We start from the raw sequence: 19,635 nt of genomic DNA, 5'->3' as shown, positions 1-19,635 counted from the left end.
TAAGGCCATTGCATAGTTGATGTATGCAAGTTTTAATAAAAATTCAATGGTGAAAAAAAAAAATTGTTAATCTGTAGGGATCCACCTTAAACATGTTTAAAGATACATAACTGAGAGCTAAATTTAAAAGAAAAAAAATATTTATATTTATATATATATATATCAGAAGTACAAGTTTTTGTTTTTATTATTAATTCTTTTTTTTTAGAACAATCTTAACACATAACTGTTGCTTGAATCTTTAAATGATAGAAATATGTACACACAAGCATCTACTTATATATATTCAATCCACAGAAAGTGTACAATTTCATTAATATAAACAAATGTATATGTAGTTTATTTTATACATCACAAAATACTGTAGCACACAGTTATATGCAACTCATATTTTTTTGACTTATATTTACTGGTTCCTGTGTATGTTTATTTTATTGATCATTGTAAGCACACATGATTTATACAAAAAAAACATGAAAATTTCAACATGGAATATAAATGGTTATATCAGTAAAGGATTTAACAAATTTGAAGATGATATTTTCTTTGACAATCTTTTACCGCAAGATATTTTTTGCTTGCAATAAACCCGCTGTGATCTGGATAATTGTTTAGAACTTTCAACTTTTCAAAGACCGGTTCATCTTATAAAATCTAGAACAAAACCTAGTGGGAAAAGACATGGTGGCTTATCAGTGTATATACTTAATACAATAAGACAGGGTGTTAAATGTTTAGAACATGCCACAAATGATTTTATATGGTTAAAGTTAGACAAAACATTCTTTGGGTTTCAGGAAGATTTATATATTTGTTTTGTATACAATCCACCTGAAAATTCGTCCTACTATAGAAAATTGGATTATTATATTCTTGAAATGATTGAAAATGATATAGTAAAATATTCCCAAATCAGGAAAAATCACGATAGCAGGGGACTTAAATGCAAGAACTGCTTGTGAAATTGAGCATATCCAAATGGATTCAGACAACTCATTTCTCTATGTATATCTTCATCATTGCGTATCTTTAATGGCAGAACAATGGATGATTTAATGGGTGCATACACTTGCTTCCAACCTTTAGGAAGCAGTGTTGTCGATTATTTTTTAGCATCTGAAGAACTCTTACCAAATTTCACATATTTTCACACTCATAATTTTTTACCTGATTTTTCAGATCTTTGTCAGATCTCATGCATGTTAAAATGCAACACAAAAGTATATGAAAGAAACTCAAATCTAGCTTTTATGCCAGATAAATATATATGGGATGATAACTCAGTCTCAGCATTTCAAGATGCTATAAATTCAAATGAAATCAAAAAAAATATTAGACAGTATAAAGATAAAATTTACGACCAAGATTCAATTGATAATGTAGCAGAAGATTTAAATGAGATTTTCCAAAAAGCTGCAGATTTATCACTAAAGAAAATTATTAGAAACCCAAACAAAAAAAGCAAGAAGAAGAAAATTAAAAAGAAAAGAGAATGGCAAGATCAAGATATAATGAATTTAAAACAAAACTTTTATCGAAAATACAGATTAATGCAAAAATCACAACACAGATCCTTATATACGAGGGTCCTTTTTTAAATGCCTTAAATTGTATCGAAAGCAAAGAAGAGCAAAAATAAGAAAATTCAAACAAGACATCATAAATAAACTCGATAATTTGTATGATCAAAATCCCAGAGCATATTGGCAACTATTAGATAAAATTAAAAATATCTCAAATAATAGTCAAAATATCGCTTCAGGAGCTTCTGATTTCAACTATTGTTGTGGTTTGGTGTTAATTGATTAGTTGTGGACTGTTGTTTGTCTTTTCATCTTTTCGTCTTTATGTTTTCTTTTTAGAACAATAATCCCATTTTCCTTTGTTTTTTGTTTGTGCTTGTCCTTTTGCTATCATCCTCCCCTATTTACATACTTGTCATAATCCCATAAATATATATGATGTTTTGCTGGGTTATTGTCCACTATGTTGATTTATCAATTATATTTCTAGTACTGACCACACAATTAATTGATCATTCTTAAATGCCGAACATCTTGTTTCAAACCATTTCTGCATTTTCACGATGTGAACAAATTAAACAATAATCCCCTTTAGGATTTTTTACACGAGTTGTTACAAAATGACAAGATAAATCAGGTTTTAAAAATATAACCATATCTTAGTATTTTATTTTGTTAATGCTGACTTCGTATCTGACATTCCAGATCAATATATGTCTACCTGAATACAAGCGTTTCGTGCGAAAATAATGTTCAAAAACTCCTTTACTTAAGAAATCTACAATTACCCAATTAGATGTCATTGAATGGTCATCTTATTATTTAATTTGAATATCAAAACAACTTGAAGGCGAAACAAATAAAAATAATCACTTATATTGACATGTAATTATTACAGTTGATATTATTTGTAGAGTTTAATGCATGAAAATTTAACTTTTGTTTTATAAGTTTTTGATTTTCAAATATTTTGGCTTGAAAAATCACTGAAGTGTCATTATCTGGTACAGTAAAATTGGCACGGTTAATGTTATAAGCGTGTATTGTTTACCAAATCTTTCACTAAGCGTTAACATGGGATAAAGCATAGAAATTATAATTTCTCAAGATACAGATATAGACGTCACAGATATCTGAATAGATTGGTATGTGTGATGGACAGATATAGTTTCATAGGCAGACAAAAATAAAGTTTCATCTAAAATTATTATAGGTTAAAATTGTACAATTAGTTGTTTATCTTTCTATTAATTTTAAGATTTTGTACTCAAAATGGTGGTAAGAATAAAAATTAGTAGGTCTTCTGATCGGATGGTATTCTTGCAGTTTTATTTATTGCACGTAAGCTGACAAGATGAACAATTCATTTACAAATATAATTACTATTCAGAATGATATATATCTGAAATAACCATAACGGGAACAATTTTTCTGCACCAAAGCACATTTCGACAATAACTGGCTCTTCAGTGATGCCCGAGACCAAAATGTTTGAAAATCCAAAACTAATAAAAAATATTGAAATTTCTATGACATTTGGTTTCCTGTGTTACATTATTAAAGATTTTGCTATGTCGTTTAGTGCGGATTTTAGAAGAGTCAAAAACAATTGCTGTTTTAGGTCAGTTTTGCAGCATTTGCTGTTTTATTTTAAATGTCTTTTCTCTCAGTAGTAAACCAGAACAAAAGAAATTTCTTCTTATGATAGAGTCAAGAAAATCAATAATAAAACAACGCCAGTAAATATGTTAATCACCTTGCAACTGAAGCAGAATTTGCTGCATATAAGGGCGACATCAAAACCTTGTATGATATGACCAAAACTCTTAGTAGACGTAAAACAGATACGTCTAAACCAGTTAAGGATAAAGATGGAAAAATCATAACCAATCATAACGAACAGATGGAGAGATGGATTGAATACTTCATCAACGTTCTAAATAGACCAGAACCAGACCAACCAGTAAGAGTAAAACCAGGGGAATAATTGAGTAGTGAAACTGATAATATCAAGAAATGCGAAGTGAAAAAGGCCATCAAATCACTGAAGAATGGAAAATCAACTGACATAGATGGAGTACCACCTAAAGCTTTCAAATCTGAAGGAACTGAGATAATAGAATACATGTACGAATTCCTGAATAAAATCTGGGATGAAGAAAAAATACCAACAGAATGGTTAAAGGGCTTGTTAGTGAATCTGCCAAAGAAAAGAGATTTAGGTCTATGTGAGAACTGGAGAGGCATTACACTTTTATCTGTAACAAGTAAATACTATGCCGAATTATACTCAACCGGATAAAAGATGCAATTGATAAGGTACTTCGAGACGAACAAGCTGGTTTCAGATCAAACAGAAGCTGCACTGACCAAATAGCAACTCTACGTACCATTATTGAACAGTCATTAGAAAGGCAATTATCCCTGTACATCAACTTTGTCGATTTTGAAAGAGCAGTCGATAGCGTCGACAGAGAAGGGATGTAACAAATGCTTATGCATTATGGAATACCACCTAAAATTATTAACATGATCAATGCAGTGTATGAGGATTTCACAGTCCAGGTGATATATTTTTTCCAAAATAGCAACACATGTCAAGTTATAACTCAGAAAAATACAATTAACATTACAATCTGAAATGAAAGACTTCCAAACAGACTGGCAAAGTCAAAGAACTTTGCAATATCTTTCCAAGTGATATTTTGATTACTTGAAGAACGTTGTTGGCTCAATACTTGATTAATTTTAACTTTGTGTGCATCGCCTTTTGATATATTTGGATGAACATGAACTATTCGTTTTTGACAATTGAAAATCATTACAATGTTTCGCAGAAAAAGTGGAACAGGGTTCTTCTGGTCACTTTTTAAGAATATCCTTAATTGGAAAATTGTGAGAATGCATATAACTGATCTGAGAACTAAATCTACAATTAGAAAATAACAAAGTCTTGCATGCCACAAAACCAGGTTCAACCCACCATTTTTTTCTTAAAATGTCCTGTACCAAGTCAGGAAAATGGCCATTGTTAAATTATAGTTCGTTTCTGTGTGTGTTACATTTTAATGTTGTGTTTTTGTTGTGTCGTTCTCCTCTTATATTTGATGCGTTTCCCTCAGTTTTAGTTTGTAACCCGGATTTGTTTTTATCTCTATCGATTTATGAGTTTCGAACAGCGGTATACTACTGTTGCCTTTATTTGCCATTGTTTGGGATGTTTTTGGTAAATAATTTTCATGAATACTGCTATAGCAAGTAAAACAGTAATAGCATATGATATCCTTTCCCTGATTCTGCAGGAAGCAGCAAAACGAATGAGTTGAGCAATGTTAAGAAGATAACTGGAAAAAAATATTGACAAGAAAAACAGTGGTCGTCTATTAATTGAGATATGAACTTCAAACATAGAACCAGAATCAAAGGCATAACTTGTTGTCGCTGTTTTCTCCCCATCCAATGTGCCATGGTCAGTGTAATATGGTGTCATTGCTACATTAATTACAGAGTTCATAAGAACCTCTGTTGCAAGCTTTTAGAGAACTGTATTATACAAACAGAAGCGTACATGTCTGTTGATCGTAAGGGTAATATGTGACATTAACCTGACAGGACGTTTCGATTACATCAGGTGGTGTCCATATTGTTAATCCATAGTAATATAGTCGGATTGACACGAAAGCTTGTCCAACACTTTTCAAAGAATCAACCACATTTGCTAGAAATACTGTTGGCTTCGATTTGTTATCCATTCGTTTGATGTGTTTGAGCTTTTGATTAAGCCATTTGATTACGGACTTTACGTTTTGAATTTTCCTCGGAGTTCGGTATTTTTGTTATTTTACTTTTTTCATATTTCATCTGGTGGAATTGTTGTAGTGAACGTCATTTTATGGTCCATAGGATTCCATGATAGTCTGTCGTCGAACCATACACCAATAAATACTCCAGTGATGGCAAATTTTCCGCTAACCTCGTCAAAATCTCTGATGATGAATAAACTAAATGATGCATTTACTGGTGTAGTAGACTGGTCTATAGAAGGACTTATATCTTCGTTGTACCCTTTTAGTAGGTCCGTATGCACATATTAACATCTGAAAATATGAAAGGGAGAATAATTACGAACAGCAATAAAATGTTCTCTGTTAGGTGTTTTCTTTGATTGTAGTTAGGTACACATGTACATGAACTACAGTTTTTGAAAAACAAAAGCGAATATGTTCATGTTTTCATCATTTTAATTACTTATTGACAGAAAAAATAAGTTAATAATTTTAGTTATATAGTAAATGAAAAGATCATTAAAAAAGCCAATGACAGTTTTTTAATATTCATTCTCCAATTGCAATAACATGACTTATCATGTCAGTAGCGGTTGGTGTAGACTTATTAATGCTTACACAGTACTTCGCCAGATAATTTTAAGTAATTAAGAAATGTGAAATCAATAAAACAGAAGAAAAACAAATTTAACAGTCGAGCCTTTAAAGCAAAACAAAGTAATCATATTATCGAATGACTATAGAGAGCTTCGATAAAATAAGTCAACAAAGACTATGATCTTCAAGATAAAAGAATTTCTTTTTCGTTTTATTATTCCCCGGATAACAAATATGATTGAAAAAGTGTCGGATATACGTCAATGACACAGCAACCAAATAATACAATATAGTCTACAAGGTCAATGTAATTGTTCCTGACTTGGAACAGGCACATCGACATATTGAGGAATTATTATTTTTTTAAATTATTGGAATACGTAAAAGACACGTAGACAGTATGATAACATAACTAAGACATCATCAAATGCATTTTGAATACAAACCTGTATATTGTTGAAACAAAAAATATTGACCTCTGGACGACTTTCAAACCTTTGCCGATGAGTTGCTCCCTCATTGACGACCGAATACCCTTTAATTGATATATCAGACATTTGCTTACGTATAGGTATGATACTGTTATTAAAGATGACAAAAACACAGGTAGAACAATACTAAATACTACCATATTAGATAGATATAAGAAGATGTGGTATGAGTGCCAATGAGACAACTCTCCATCCAAGTCACAATTTGTAAAAAGGAAACCATTATAGGCCAAAGTACGGCCTTTAACACGGAACCTTGGCTCACACCGAACAGCAAGCTATAAAGGGCCCCAAAAATGACTAGTGTAAAACCATTCAAACAGGAAAACCAACGGTCTAATCTATATAAAAAACGAGAAACGATAAACACTTATGAACCACATCAACAAACGACAACCACTGAACAACATGTTCCTGACTTAAGACAGGTGCAAACAAAGAATGTTTCAGTAAGGGGAAAAGCTAAGATTACTGAATGTGCGTATTTCATGAACTTTAACATTCTACAATAGGTAGTTGAACTTCAGCACTATTTTGACACAGAACCGTTAGAGGCCGTGTTTTAAAAACATGGCCTTGTACTGTGCTAAAAATAAGTTTGTCTACAGAGTATCAATATATGATATTCGTATAATAAATAATACAGACTAGTTTTATTTGTATCTGTAGTCATAAACATTTTTTTAACTATCACATGAAATTACGTCAAATGTATTGACTTTTGTCACATCCAAAGTTATTTGCCATCTTGTGCAATTTGACTAATTACAATTATTAAATGTTGAATTATAAAACGTATTTAAACTGTTTTGCTAACTATACATGTACTGACATTTTATACATGTACGTGGTCGCCTGATCGAGTTGAACTGCTTCTTCAAGTTCAAAACATGAATAAGTTTAAGTTTAAATCAACTACTTGCCTTTGCATACATTCCTATAGATATTTTGCGATTTGGTTTCTAAATTGTTTTAAATTTGAAAAACGAAGCGATTCAAACAAGTGTTTTCTCTTTTGTGGAAAAAAATTAAATATGAAGCGACTGAACTGATACTTGCCACCATAACCATTCATTGGTACCTTTATGGTTTATAGATTAACGCCCAAATGATAAGAAATTGAGTATACATAAAAACATGTGGGACGCATTTTCGCCGTAATCGATGACTTGAACATTTTCATTAACATATTTTATATGTAACAACATGTAAATATGCTTGATGCAATAAACTAACATTTGAGATCAAGAACTATCTTCCAGCAACATCGATTCAAAAGTCCAAAATCTATGTGTGCGAACAAACAAATAAAGTGTATTTATGCATTACCCTCTTTGGACAAATAATTCGTTGTTGGTCTAGCGTAATGGGAACAGCAACTCAACACAATAGTAAATACACATAGAAATTAAAAAAGTAAAAGAATGATACACGTAGACCTAAAAACTGAAAAAGAATATAACTTACAACTGAAAAGATCCTTTAGGAATATGCAATCATCACTTCCATAATGAATGAAATGAGACAATATTCGGTATGAATAGAAAAAAAAACCCATTAACAATCACTGCTTAAGCTGGTCCGCAAAAGGCACTCGGCATTTTGGTATAAAACAAACATGACATGTGCGAATCATTTATATAATTATAGTAGTTTTAATAATTCCTTTAGGAGGTCGTAGGTGAAATAACTTAATCCAACTCTTCTCCGGAACCCACTTAAATTGTATTTTTAATAGAATTTGTTCAAGTCCTATATGCATCAGAATTTACACAGGAGATAAATCAAACAACAATTCTAATACAAGGTGCTTCTTTCGCTTTGTTAACAAAGTCAAGTTCTCATTCCAAATGAATATAGGGTTTTTGTGAGTGACGTCTCAAGTAAATTTAAAGGTCAATTGTATTTCGCACAACGCCGGACATCAAAATGGAAAATTATGTTTGTGTTGATTGCTAGGAAAACTAAATAAAATCATTTTGAAACAATCACTCAGCCACTGCAATGAGTTTTCAGAACGTTCTTTTTATTGCTCTTTAAACTTTCATCGACTTCAAATTAATTTATTCAATAAATCAATTCATGCACAGCTCGATCGAAAAAATTAATAAATGAAGGAAGAAGAAATTTATTTACACATTAACTAATTTACATCATTTAATATTAATTTATTCATCAGGATATTAGGTATAGATACACAATTCATTGTCCACGTTCTTCTATAGATTCCAAAATGTGAACTAGCTGTAAAATATCTACAATTATACTTGAATCAATTGAACCAATACAGTTAAACTCGGTATTGACAATTTTGGTAAAAGGAATAATGAGGGATGTTTATATTAAGTATGATATTATATTACAACGGCGTTTTAGAAGCAACAATTAACACTATTTCTATTACAATGGAAATGATTCTTTTTATTGAATCAACTGATTAAAATTATTAAAAAATAATCAATTCATTAAAGTCCTATGAAACTTCAAATTAAAAAAAGACAAAATTGAATATGTTTTGTATACTTGATCGGCTTAATTTCACTATAAAACAAGTGTACGTGAACTTTCTTGTAAATGAAAATACTTTTAATTATCAAAATCCTCATAAATGTATTGCTATTGAATTATTGTCTTCACGTACACTAATTCGCCGATATTTTCCCGTATGCCGTGACCTTAACCACGAGACCTCTTGTTAGAACTTTGACAACTACACAAGTGCGAGAGGAAAACCGTGATGAAAGAATGTAAACAAACGTGCACTGGAAGAAGAACAGTAATACACAATTCTTAAAGAACAAATTAAGTTCAACAAATCATTTAACAACTGTAAAGGAAAAGTTTAGTTAAGAAATAGGAACGCATTGGAAATATTCAAAAATATATCAAAGCTCTATAAATCAATTGTGTGCGACTTTCATACAGGTGAGAGGTTAAGCTAGTAATAAACCAGGTTAAATCCACAATTTTCTACCGGAAATGCCTATACAAAGTCAGAAATATGACAGTTGTTTTTCCAATCGTTTGATGTGTTTCAGTTTTAGATTTTGCTATTTGTTAAGGGACTTTCCGTTTTGAATTTTCCTTGTAGTTTGGTATTTTGTTTATTTTACTACGTACCTATTTGTCACATGCCTCATGTGCTCTGTGTTAATTGTTTATCAATGTCACGATCCGGTAAACTTCGGCAACACTTAACTAGCTTGCGATCAACAATCACTGAATGAAATATTATTTGTCGACAATACGTTATAGTTTCGTAATAAATACAAAAAAAAAACCAAATAAAAAAGCGTGGATACAGGGCTTAGTTTAGCATACATGCATGCATTGGTTCAATAATTTCGAGAACACTGAAATTACAAAAAACTCGTGTCATGTGACCTTCATGACGTTAGAGAATCGAAAACTGTTATTTGTCGTGTAAGTTCAGTAAACACAGTTTGTAATTTTCATTAATTTTGTGACTTAATTATATCTCTACTTCTTATCGATTTGTATTAAGGTAACTTTTATCTTAGCACTTCACTTGTCCTTTAACATTAAATTGAATAGGACAAACGTCAAGTAATAAGAGAAAAGTGTGCTATTTAGGCTTTTATTTGAGATCAACGTGGTCCCTATTTAGGCAACACACAAAAGGTTGACTGGAGTACAGAAATATGGTCAAAACTGAACTTCTCCCATCTGCCAATCAAAATATCAGGGTGCGAGCTAAAATTATGATATAAGGTCAAGAGGAATTTTTAATGCATATTTGCCTGATGTTAAACTTAAATAATGTATTGAATGTTCAATGATATCAAACAATGCAGTTTATCTCAGTTTACAGCCAGGTTTAAATTTACTACTTCCTGAAAAATCAATCTTTTAACAGATTTGAATAAATAGCAAAACCGGAAATACATTGCAAATGATTCGATTGATATATCTGAAATAAAATTGAGAATGGAAATGGGGAATGTGTCAAAGAGACAACAACCCGACCAAAGAGCATAAAACAGCCGAATGCCACCAAAGGGTCGACCTGTATGAGAGTACATTTGGTTAGATTGAATGAGCCGATTTCAATTGTTTCATTTCAGATCGTCAATTCAACTCATTTTGATTGGATCATTTCAAATTTCTTACCATTAGCTTTAGAAGCGATGTTAAGATACATTTTGATTGCATCTGTTCATCATTTAATTATTTGGCTTTCCAAGCGTTTTGGTTCGAGTGAGAATGACTTTGTACCCCCCTCCTCCTACATCGCTCAGCAGTCCACCCCCATGGATGTCCGACCTGATAAATAAAATTGATAATCTTACATTGAGAATGAATTCGGTTGATGAAATAAAGTCATCAGCTATAAGCATTGACTCTTAGTTGACAAAAATGGGATCAGTTGTTGATGGTCTTGTGAAACGAGTTGAGGACGTTGAAAATAGTCAGCAGTTTATATCTGCAGGGTTCGAACAAAATAAATCTGACATGGTTGTCATTGCCGATGATATAACTTTATTGCGTGTTATTAACAGGAGTATGGCTGATCAGCTTGAATAACTACAATGTGAAAACTTGAGGGACAATTTGATGTTTTTTTGGTATCGAGGAGGAGGAGGGCGAAGACTGTATTGATAGCATTAGAAACATATGTGCTTCATCTCTGGAAATTCGAAAACCGATTGAAATAGCATCTGCCTTTAGGATTGGAAAGAAATCCGTTAGCAAGTCGAGTCGGAATATGCGTAAGCCGCGCCCCATAATTGTAAAATTTATAAAACGTCAATAAAGGGACACTGTACGTCAAAACTCTCGAAAATTAAAAGAGTCAACCATTTCAATTTCTGAACACTTTCCGAAAGCTATACATGAAAAACGTAAACTATTATTTCCTGTGTATAACAAAGCAAAAGAGGCAGGTAAAAGAGTTTCATTTAATAAAGATAAACTTTTTATTGATGGTGAGCAGACTGTGGTTAAATAAAACGAACTAGTCAAAATTACACGTCGTGATCAGTCAGGTGATAGAATGTCGGACGCATCGTCGGGTCCAGGTTTTTCAGTGGCCTAAAAAACACCGAGTATTTCAAGTATAAAACCTAGTAAATCTTCAGTGAGTGATGGCTCGTCTAGGTGATCCCGCTTTGAAGTGTTAGCAGATATGCACACAGGTCCAGATTAGGACTTTAACTTTTTGTATTGGAACATTAATGGTGGTTTACATAATAAACTTAATGAGCCAAATGTTTTATCTTACATTAAAACATATGATATTGTTATTTTGCCTGAGTGTTGGATTGATAAGTCATTTGATGATATTGTAGATGGTTATATTTGTTAGCCAGTCCCATTACTAAAAAGTAAATATAAACAAGGCGGTGGACTATATTTGTTAATAAAAAACTGTTTTGCAAAGTATGTTGAAGTAGTTGATATTCAGAACGATACAATTATATGGCTTAAGGTGTCAAAAGATATATCAACTTGTGGGTTTGATTATTTTATTGGATGTGTATATTTGCCTCCTGCTTATTCAAACTATTTCAAAATGTATAATTGTGATTTATTTTATGATTTGTTAAATTCTGTTGAAAAATATTCATCAGATACTTCAAAGTTATTTTTACTTGGTGATATGAATGCAATAACTGCTGTAGTTAATGATTTTATAATAAATGACAATGTATGTGGCCCCATTTTTGATAGTTTCAACCATATTTTTGGTTATCTAAGTGACACAAATCTACCAGTAAGAAGAAATCCAGATCAAAGTACTAATGAGTTCGGGTTAAAATTGTTAAATCTGTGTAGAAGCACTGGTCTACGGATTTTGAACGGTCGACATAAGGATGGCTTAGCTAATGACTACACATTTTGTGGTTCCCGGGGAATGAGTGTTGTGGACTACTGCATATTGGACGATTCACAAGAGCCTGAGCGTAACAGTGGTACGTCAAACAACTCATATAATAGTTACCGATGGAACGAAGTGCTAAAAGATCAGTGTTATGAGTCTTTAACTGTAAACAGTGGTTCACTTAGCCAGATATTATTTCTGATATTGAAAAATCCCAAGATGGTATTGCCAATTATGTTGAATCGTTTACTTCCAATTTGATGGACATTATTTCCCAATTCTTTTGTAACTCACATAATTCAAATAATACTTGTGATCGTACCCGTAGTAAGACGACCCGATATAAAGATGACAAACCATGGTTTAACTACGAGTGCAAAAGACTTCGATCTATCTATATAAGTTCTTTGTATACATTTAATAGAGAAAAAAATGTTGAAAATCATCAAATATTAATTATGTCTAAAAGACGATACAAGCGTTTAAAAAATAAACTAAAACGAAAATATAAGCGTCAAGAGGGTGATATGATAGCTGCATTGCGTAAAAGCGACCCAAAGAAATATTATAAACTGTTTCAAAAGAAGAGAGCAAAAACTTCTGATGTGTCACTTTCAGAATTCTTCGAGCATTTTAGAAATTTGGTCACAAATGATGGTATTAATGTGACAGTCGATACTCCAGAGACCGTTTCCGACACAACATATGATGACCTTGATCAAATTATTACACAAGATGAAATTCTGAAGTGTATTTCTAACCTTAAATGTGGTAAAAGTCATGGTACTGATGGTACATTTAACGAGTTATTCATTGAATTCAAGGATATTCTGCTACCGTTCCTAGAGGAAATATTCAATAGGATATTAGCATCAGGACATTTTCCGAAATCTTGGGCACTCGCAGTGTTAATTCCTGTTTTTAAAAAAGGCGACGCCTCCGATCCAGTGAACTATCGTGGAGTCAGTTTGGTCAGTAATTTAGCTAAACTGTTTACATCTATTATAAATTCAAGACTAATAAAATGGTCTGAGAATAATGATATTTTTACAGATGCGCAATTTGGATTTCGCCCTGGTAGCAGCACTGTTGATGCAATTTATTGTTTGTTGACACTCGTCCAGAAAGCACTTTTCAAGAAAAAACGTTTATATAGATGTTTCGTTGACTACAAACAGGCATTTGACTCTGTAACTAGACTTAATTTATGGTTGAAACTATCAAGAGTTGGTATAACAGGCAAATTGCTGTCTGTTTTAAAATCAATGTATTCTACAGTAAAAGTATGTGTGAAAATTGATGGTTTTTATTCTGAGCAGTTTACAAGTTCAGTTGGTCTTATGCAAGGGGAAGTTTTTTCTCCTATACTCTTTTCGTTATATGTCAATGACTTTGAAATCGAATTCCTACGTAATAGTAATATACCATATGAAGTACAAGACTTATCATTATTTTTACTTATGTACGCTGATGACATGATTTTATTTTCTGATTCAGTTATTGGCTTGCAAGATATGTTAGACACATTATTATTATATACTTGTAAATGGGGTTTGACTGTAAATATTGCCAAAACAAAAATTATGGTATTTAGAAACGGAGGTTTTGTGAAAGACGAAGAAATTTGGTATTACGATGGCAATGCTATTGACATAGTGGATGAATTTTGTTACCTTGGTGTACTGTTAAATTTTAACGGTAAATTTGCTAAAGCTCAAAAACATTTAGCTGAGCAAAGTAAAAAAGTTGTATTTGGTTTAAAGTCGAAGGTTTCGTCATTGTATTTGAATGTTTTTACATATTTGAATTTGTTTGATACTTACATTAGTAGTATTCTATGTTATTGTTGTGATATATGGGGCTTCCATAAAGCTCCAAATATTGAAAAAATACAACTTGATTTTTGCAAAAATATATTAGGTGTCAAACAGTGTACAACAAATGTTATGGTTTATTTTGAATTGGGTAGATATCCTTTGGTATATTTTAGAATGTACAAAATAGTGAAGTACTGGTTAAAATTATTATCCACAAGCAACTGTATTCTTAAAAACTGCTACAAGGTACAACTGTATAATTTCTGTAATATTAGAAGCAGTTGGATTTATCAACTACAACAATTATTATTCAACTTAGGTTTAAATGAGATTTGGTATAACCAAGACAATTTGATTATTGATACAAATTTATTATTATTTGTAAAAACAAGGATATATGATCAAGCAAAACAGACTTTGAATGATCAAATGAAAATTTCATCTAAGTGTTATTTATATAAATATATTGTCAATAATGTATGTTTACAGAATTATCTAACTATACATATGAATTTTAGAGTGTATTTAATTCGGCTTAGATTGTCTTCACATAATTTGTTTGTTGAAGTAGGCCGTTATCATGGAGTAAATAGGTAAGATAGAAAGTGTACTCTTTGTACTTAGAATACCACTGAGGATGAATTCCATTTTGTTTTACAATGTGAATGCTATAGAGACTTAAGGAGACAGTTTATTAAACCTTATTATTATATACGTCCATCGTCGTTCAAATTAGTGCAACTTCTTAGCACTGAAAATGTCAAAGATTTGCGTAATTTGTGTAAATTCTTGTTTAATACACTTAATCATAGGACCGAACTGTTAGTTGTCAATACTTGATATTTATTTGCTTCTCTGATGTATTATGTCATGTTGTGTTATAAAAAACGTATTTGTATTTATTGCACTGATAAGCATAATGTGCTTAAAGTAATACAGAATTGAATTGAGTGTACATAATGCAGGTCATTACTGAAACACGTCAAGAAAGATTTGAAAATCAGCAGCGGTCACTGAAAACGTGTTTTGTTTTTCAATGTTGTTATTTTTCTCAACTGGTGGGCTCGAGGTACACTTCATGATTTGCTCATGTAACTTAAGCTTTAGTTCAATTACAACAATTTTTAATTGGTAATTAAAAAACACAATCTCTAATCAGGACATGTCTCGTGACTGTGCAGACGGTTTTGGAGATTGATGCACACCAGGAATTCTGAATATTAGTTAGTACAAAAATGTTCAATGCTGGTTTTACTGCGCACAATAATAGATTCTGGAGTAACTTTCATACTGTTAGCTTGAGATTGAAATTGTGAAAATCTAAAAGATAGCAAATACTTTTAGAGCATTAAATGCAACAAGGGGTTTCGTTATGCCTGCGTCATTGCTTATGTAGAATATGTCCATGTTGACTCTGTTCACATACAAAAAGTAAAATAACAAAAATACCGAACTTCAAGGAAAATTCAAAACGGAAAATCCCTAATCAAATAGCAAAATCAAAAGCTCAAACACATCAAACGAATGGATAACAACTGTCATATTCCTGACTTGGTACAGGCACTTTCTTATGTAGAAAAATAGTGTATTACACCTGGTTTTATAGCTAGCTAAACCTCTCACTTGTATGACAGCCGCATAAAATTCCATTATATTGACAACGATGTGTGAACAAAACAAACAGACATAATAGGTAAAAATGTCAAAATAGGGATACAGCAATTCACATTATGTTATAATCTTAATCACTATAAATACAAACAAATATGTCAACAAAGTAACACAAAAAGGCATATTAAATATAAACAAAGCACATTAGCAAAAATGAAAGACAAGAGTACAAAAATTTACCATAGCACAATAACACAATGCCGGGATGTATAATTACCGAGCCACGTAAAATGGCTATAACCAAAAATAGACTGAACAGTAAAAGTAATATTTACAAAGACAAATAAAAGAACCATATAACACGTTATTAAGATGATAAACAACGTCAGTACCTAGAATCTATGCTTCAAACCCATCGTGTATTATTTGTGAAGTTGATACAGATTATTTATCAACAAGGTCTTGGTATCTTCCGATTAACTTTTTTAGAATAAGGACGAGACGTTCTTTGACATACCTCTGGTTCATTAACTTTCTGCTCAGACAATTTGTAGGTTTCAGTTTTCTCTGTTGATGTGGTCGTTGATTGAGTTTGGCTTTAAATTAAGTTCGTTCGAAACATTTCCACTATGGAAATTAAATCTTATGCATTTCCATTTCTTTCTCTAGAACGGTAGAAAGTAAATCCTTACCATTTTGGTGTTGATAGCAGATCATTGGTTTAGGTGTTATTTGTTAAAAGTTAATTTTTAAATAATATAGTAAACACATCATTCCGTGTATTATAATTGTTTAATTGGTGGACCTTATTTAAATCTTTAGTGAATGAATAAAAGCACTTACAATTTATAATTTTGATGCGTCTGACGCGCTTTTCTAAATTTACTTTCACCTGGAATGTTCAAACTCGAAAATGTAAAAGCAAAGGATGTAACATGCCTCAATACGTGAGAATATTGTCAAAGGGGTTTAAAATAATATCCAAATGTTTAAGATCAACTTTGCCTTAGTTAGTTATTCTCTTAATTATCAGTTTCTTTTATCAACGGAGAATATCAGAAAAAAATATGTTATTAAACATGTCAGTCCGAAAGCACTGATTCCATCTGGGACTACAAATCTACCAGCAAAGGTTACGACCTTGTTCTACAAATGAAAATAACACTTCGTATCATAGGCTATTATCTGTGTGATTAAGTTTTTAGGTTGAATGAACGTTTTTATCATTGTATTGAAGTAAAGTGGTAATAGTGAGAGCAATTATGAACGAACATTGATGATTAGGTTCAATCTTTTCCTGTCATTGGATTATGTTGTTAAAAACTATAGTGTATGTAGTGTATGCAAAGGTTCAATTGACGCATGGCATTCCGTTCGGTATTTCGACCAAAACTTACTTTACAATGTAATGTTTTGAAACGCGAGCGTTATATTTATTCAGTTGTATTTGAATTATTCGAGTTCGAATCAAAGGACAAACCCCCTCCCCCCAAAAAAGATAAAACCATAAATTACACAAAAAGTTTGCTTTCCATAGCCTCATTTAACTTCCGCCCACATCTACTTTTTCCCATTCAAAATAACGTACGCATATAAGGCATTTTAGATGATAATCTAAAGGTTCGAAAAAAACATTTAATGGACTTCTTCATAGTAAAACTTTATTTTCTTTGTTTTGTGTTTTTAAGGACTTCTTATTAGAAAGGTTTGGAAAATATATTATATTTCGGGATTTTACTGACTCTGTTACTTTTCCTGAGACCATCTATCAAGACATTAAGTGCTTCGGTAGTGACATGATTTATAACATACTTTTCTACAATCTCGCGTTGATGGATTTAAAAATCCTTAAGAAACTAAGGTTCCCACTTCATAAGGCAATGTTGACATTGAATGCATTTTGCTTTATGTTAAAGTCCCTTTTGTGTTTATAGCTCCGAACATTTCTACGTATTAAAGCATTACTTACTTTAAGACATTAAGGTTTAAGCGTTACAAATGAAGGTAAACTCATGAAAAAACAGAGAAAGCACGGCATTTATGAGGAGTTATTTTTATTTAGTTGTACTGGAATATAATCACTAAGCCTCTTTTGGTATTCCTATATTCATATTATTATTTTTAGTCAACATTTTATTAGATAAGTTCATTGACGGTTTTATAACACTTAGATAATTATGGTTAGTATGTACAATTGCCAGAAGAGCGGCTATTTATTGCCTCGTTCTGACTAATTGTTTGCTTCCTGCTCTTCTTGTCATCAGGAGGTTATAAACCGAAAAGTGATGCAATTAGAGTTAACCAGCAAGATGTAGATGTAATAGCTTTAGAAGGTAAGTTAATTCATTTTGTTCCATATATCACTCAAAAAGAGATACTATATTTTTGTTATTCTATCTATATAAACTCTCTTTTCCTTTAAAATGAAATAGCTGGTCAATTGTGGCACTTCTTAGTAACTATACCTCTTCACCATGGGTCATTAGACGATTTTTAAAGAGGGAATTAAAGGTAAAACAAATACTAGAAAGGAGTAGTTAAAACACTTGGTAATCTGAAAAGTGTTGAATTCCATATTTCCTATTCTGTACTTTTTAAACACATCGAATGCGTACTATTTTTTAAAGCTGGTCTTGTTTCATTCTAAACATGAATGTTTAGAAACAAGAAAAGATGTTGGTGAAATTATACTTCATGATATCATATGACAATAAATATTGTACTGTTAAATATAGTTTAGTATAACAATCTTTAACTTATTTAGTAATGGCCAGTGCGACTATCAATCTAACTGTTCGGTAACAGTTTCAACTAAAGAAAAATCTAGACGGTAGTGTACCAACTTTGTCAAACCGTGATTTAAAAAACAATGGATGGTACAATAAATATGTCAAATTTCAGCTAGTGTAGATAATATAACCTTTTTACTTGTAATAAACAAAAGATGTCAAGGTTAAATCGCTTATGTTAACAAACAATATCTTCCTGTTATCATAGTTATGGTGAGTCAACATTCAAGTTATAATGTAATAACGTACATGTTTTACTTATCCTATTTATATATACAAACCATGTTTTCAAATTGCAACTAAAGGTATAGGAATGACAGTTTGTATTCCGGTCTGAGTTATCAAATATATCATTTATATTACCTGAACCACGGCTGGTAATCTACACACGTAAAACAATCGGTTCTGCAATGAAAACCGTGAAAGGATTTTCCGGTTATGCTTGAGTGGAGTAATTGTCACCGCTTCAAAAGGTATGTACATTTCTAAATCGCAAATTTCTAATTCAACTGATCAAAATATTGAAAATCGGAGAATGCTATGCTGTGGTGAATACTTTAACGAAGAGACACATATATCATTTATTGTTGTGCATGAAGTAAAACTCCTACAAAATCAATCGTCCCACGAGTAATTGCCGAAAAAAGTGACATTTAAATTTTCAGAGGGTTCTATTAACAGACCTACAAGTTCAGATTTAGTTTTTTTCTGTCAACGGGATTGAATGTCGTTTTGGGCGGCATGTACGCTGTCCTAAGTTGATAGACGTCTTAATAAATCTAAAAACTGCCAATTTTCATTATTTCATGCGTGAGGGGATCTGTTCTGATTGAGGACATCGTGAATGCGTGAGGGAAAGTGCAATCATATCTTTATATCGAAAAATGCAATAATCACTTCGAAGAAAGGCAAGTAACTTGCATAGTTTTATTGAAGTTCATACTAAATATAAATTCCAGACTTTCGGTACAACCTAGTTTTGATTATGATTTCACTGTAAAAACTGAGAATGTCTACCTCTTTGAAAGAAATATATATTTTACTTGTAATGATGTCGATCATTAGTGGCCTTGGGCTGTTTTCTGCTCTTTGGTCGGGTTGTTATCTCTTTGACACATTCCCCGTTTCAATTCTCTATTCTAACGATAGCTTAATAATTTAGCTGTGGACACAGATCAGC

This window comes from Mytilus californianus, unplaced genomic scaffold (genome assembly GCF_021869535.1).
Source record: "Mytilus californianus isolate M0D057914Y unplaced genomic scaffold, xbMytCali1.0.p SCAF_6, whole genome shotgun sequence".
Taxonomy (NCBI): Eukaryota; Metazoa; Mollusca; class Bivalvia; order Mytilida; family Mytilidae; genus Mytilus; species Mytilus californianus.
Note: the sequence above shows the minus strand (reverse complement) of the source record.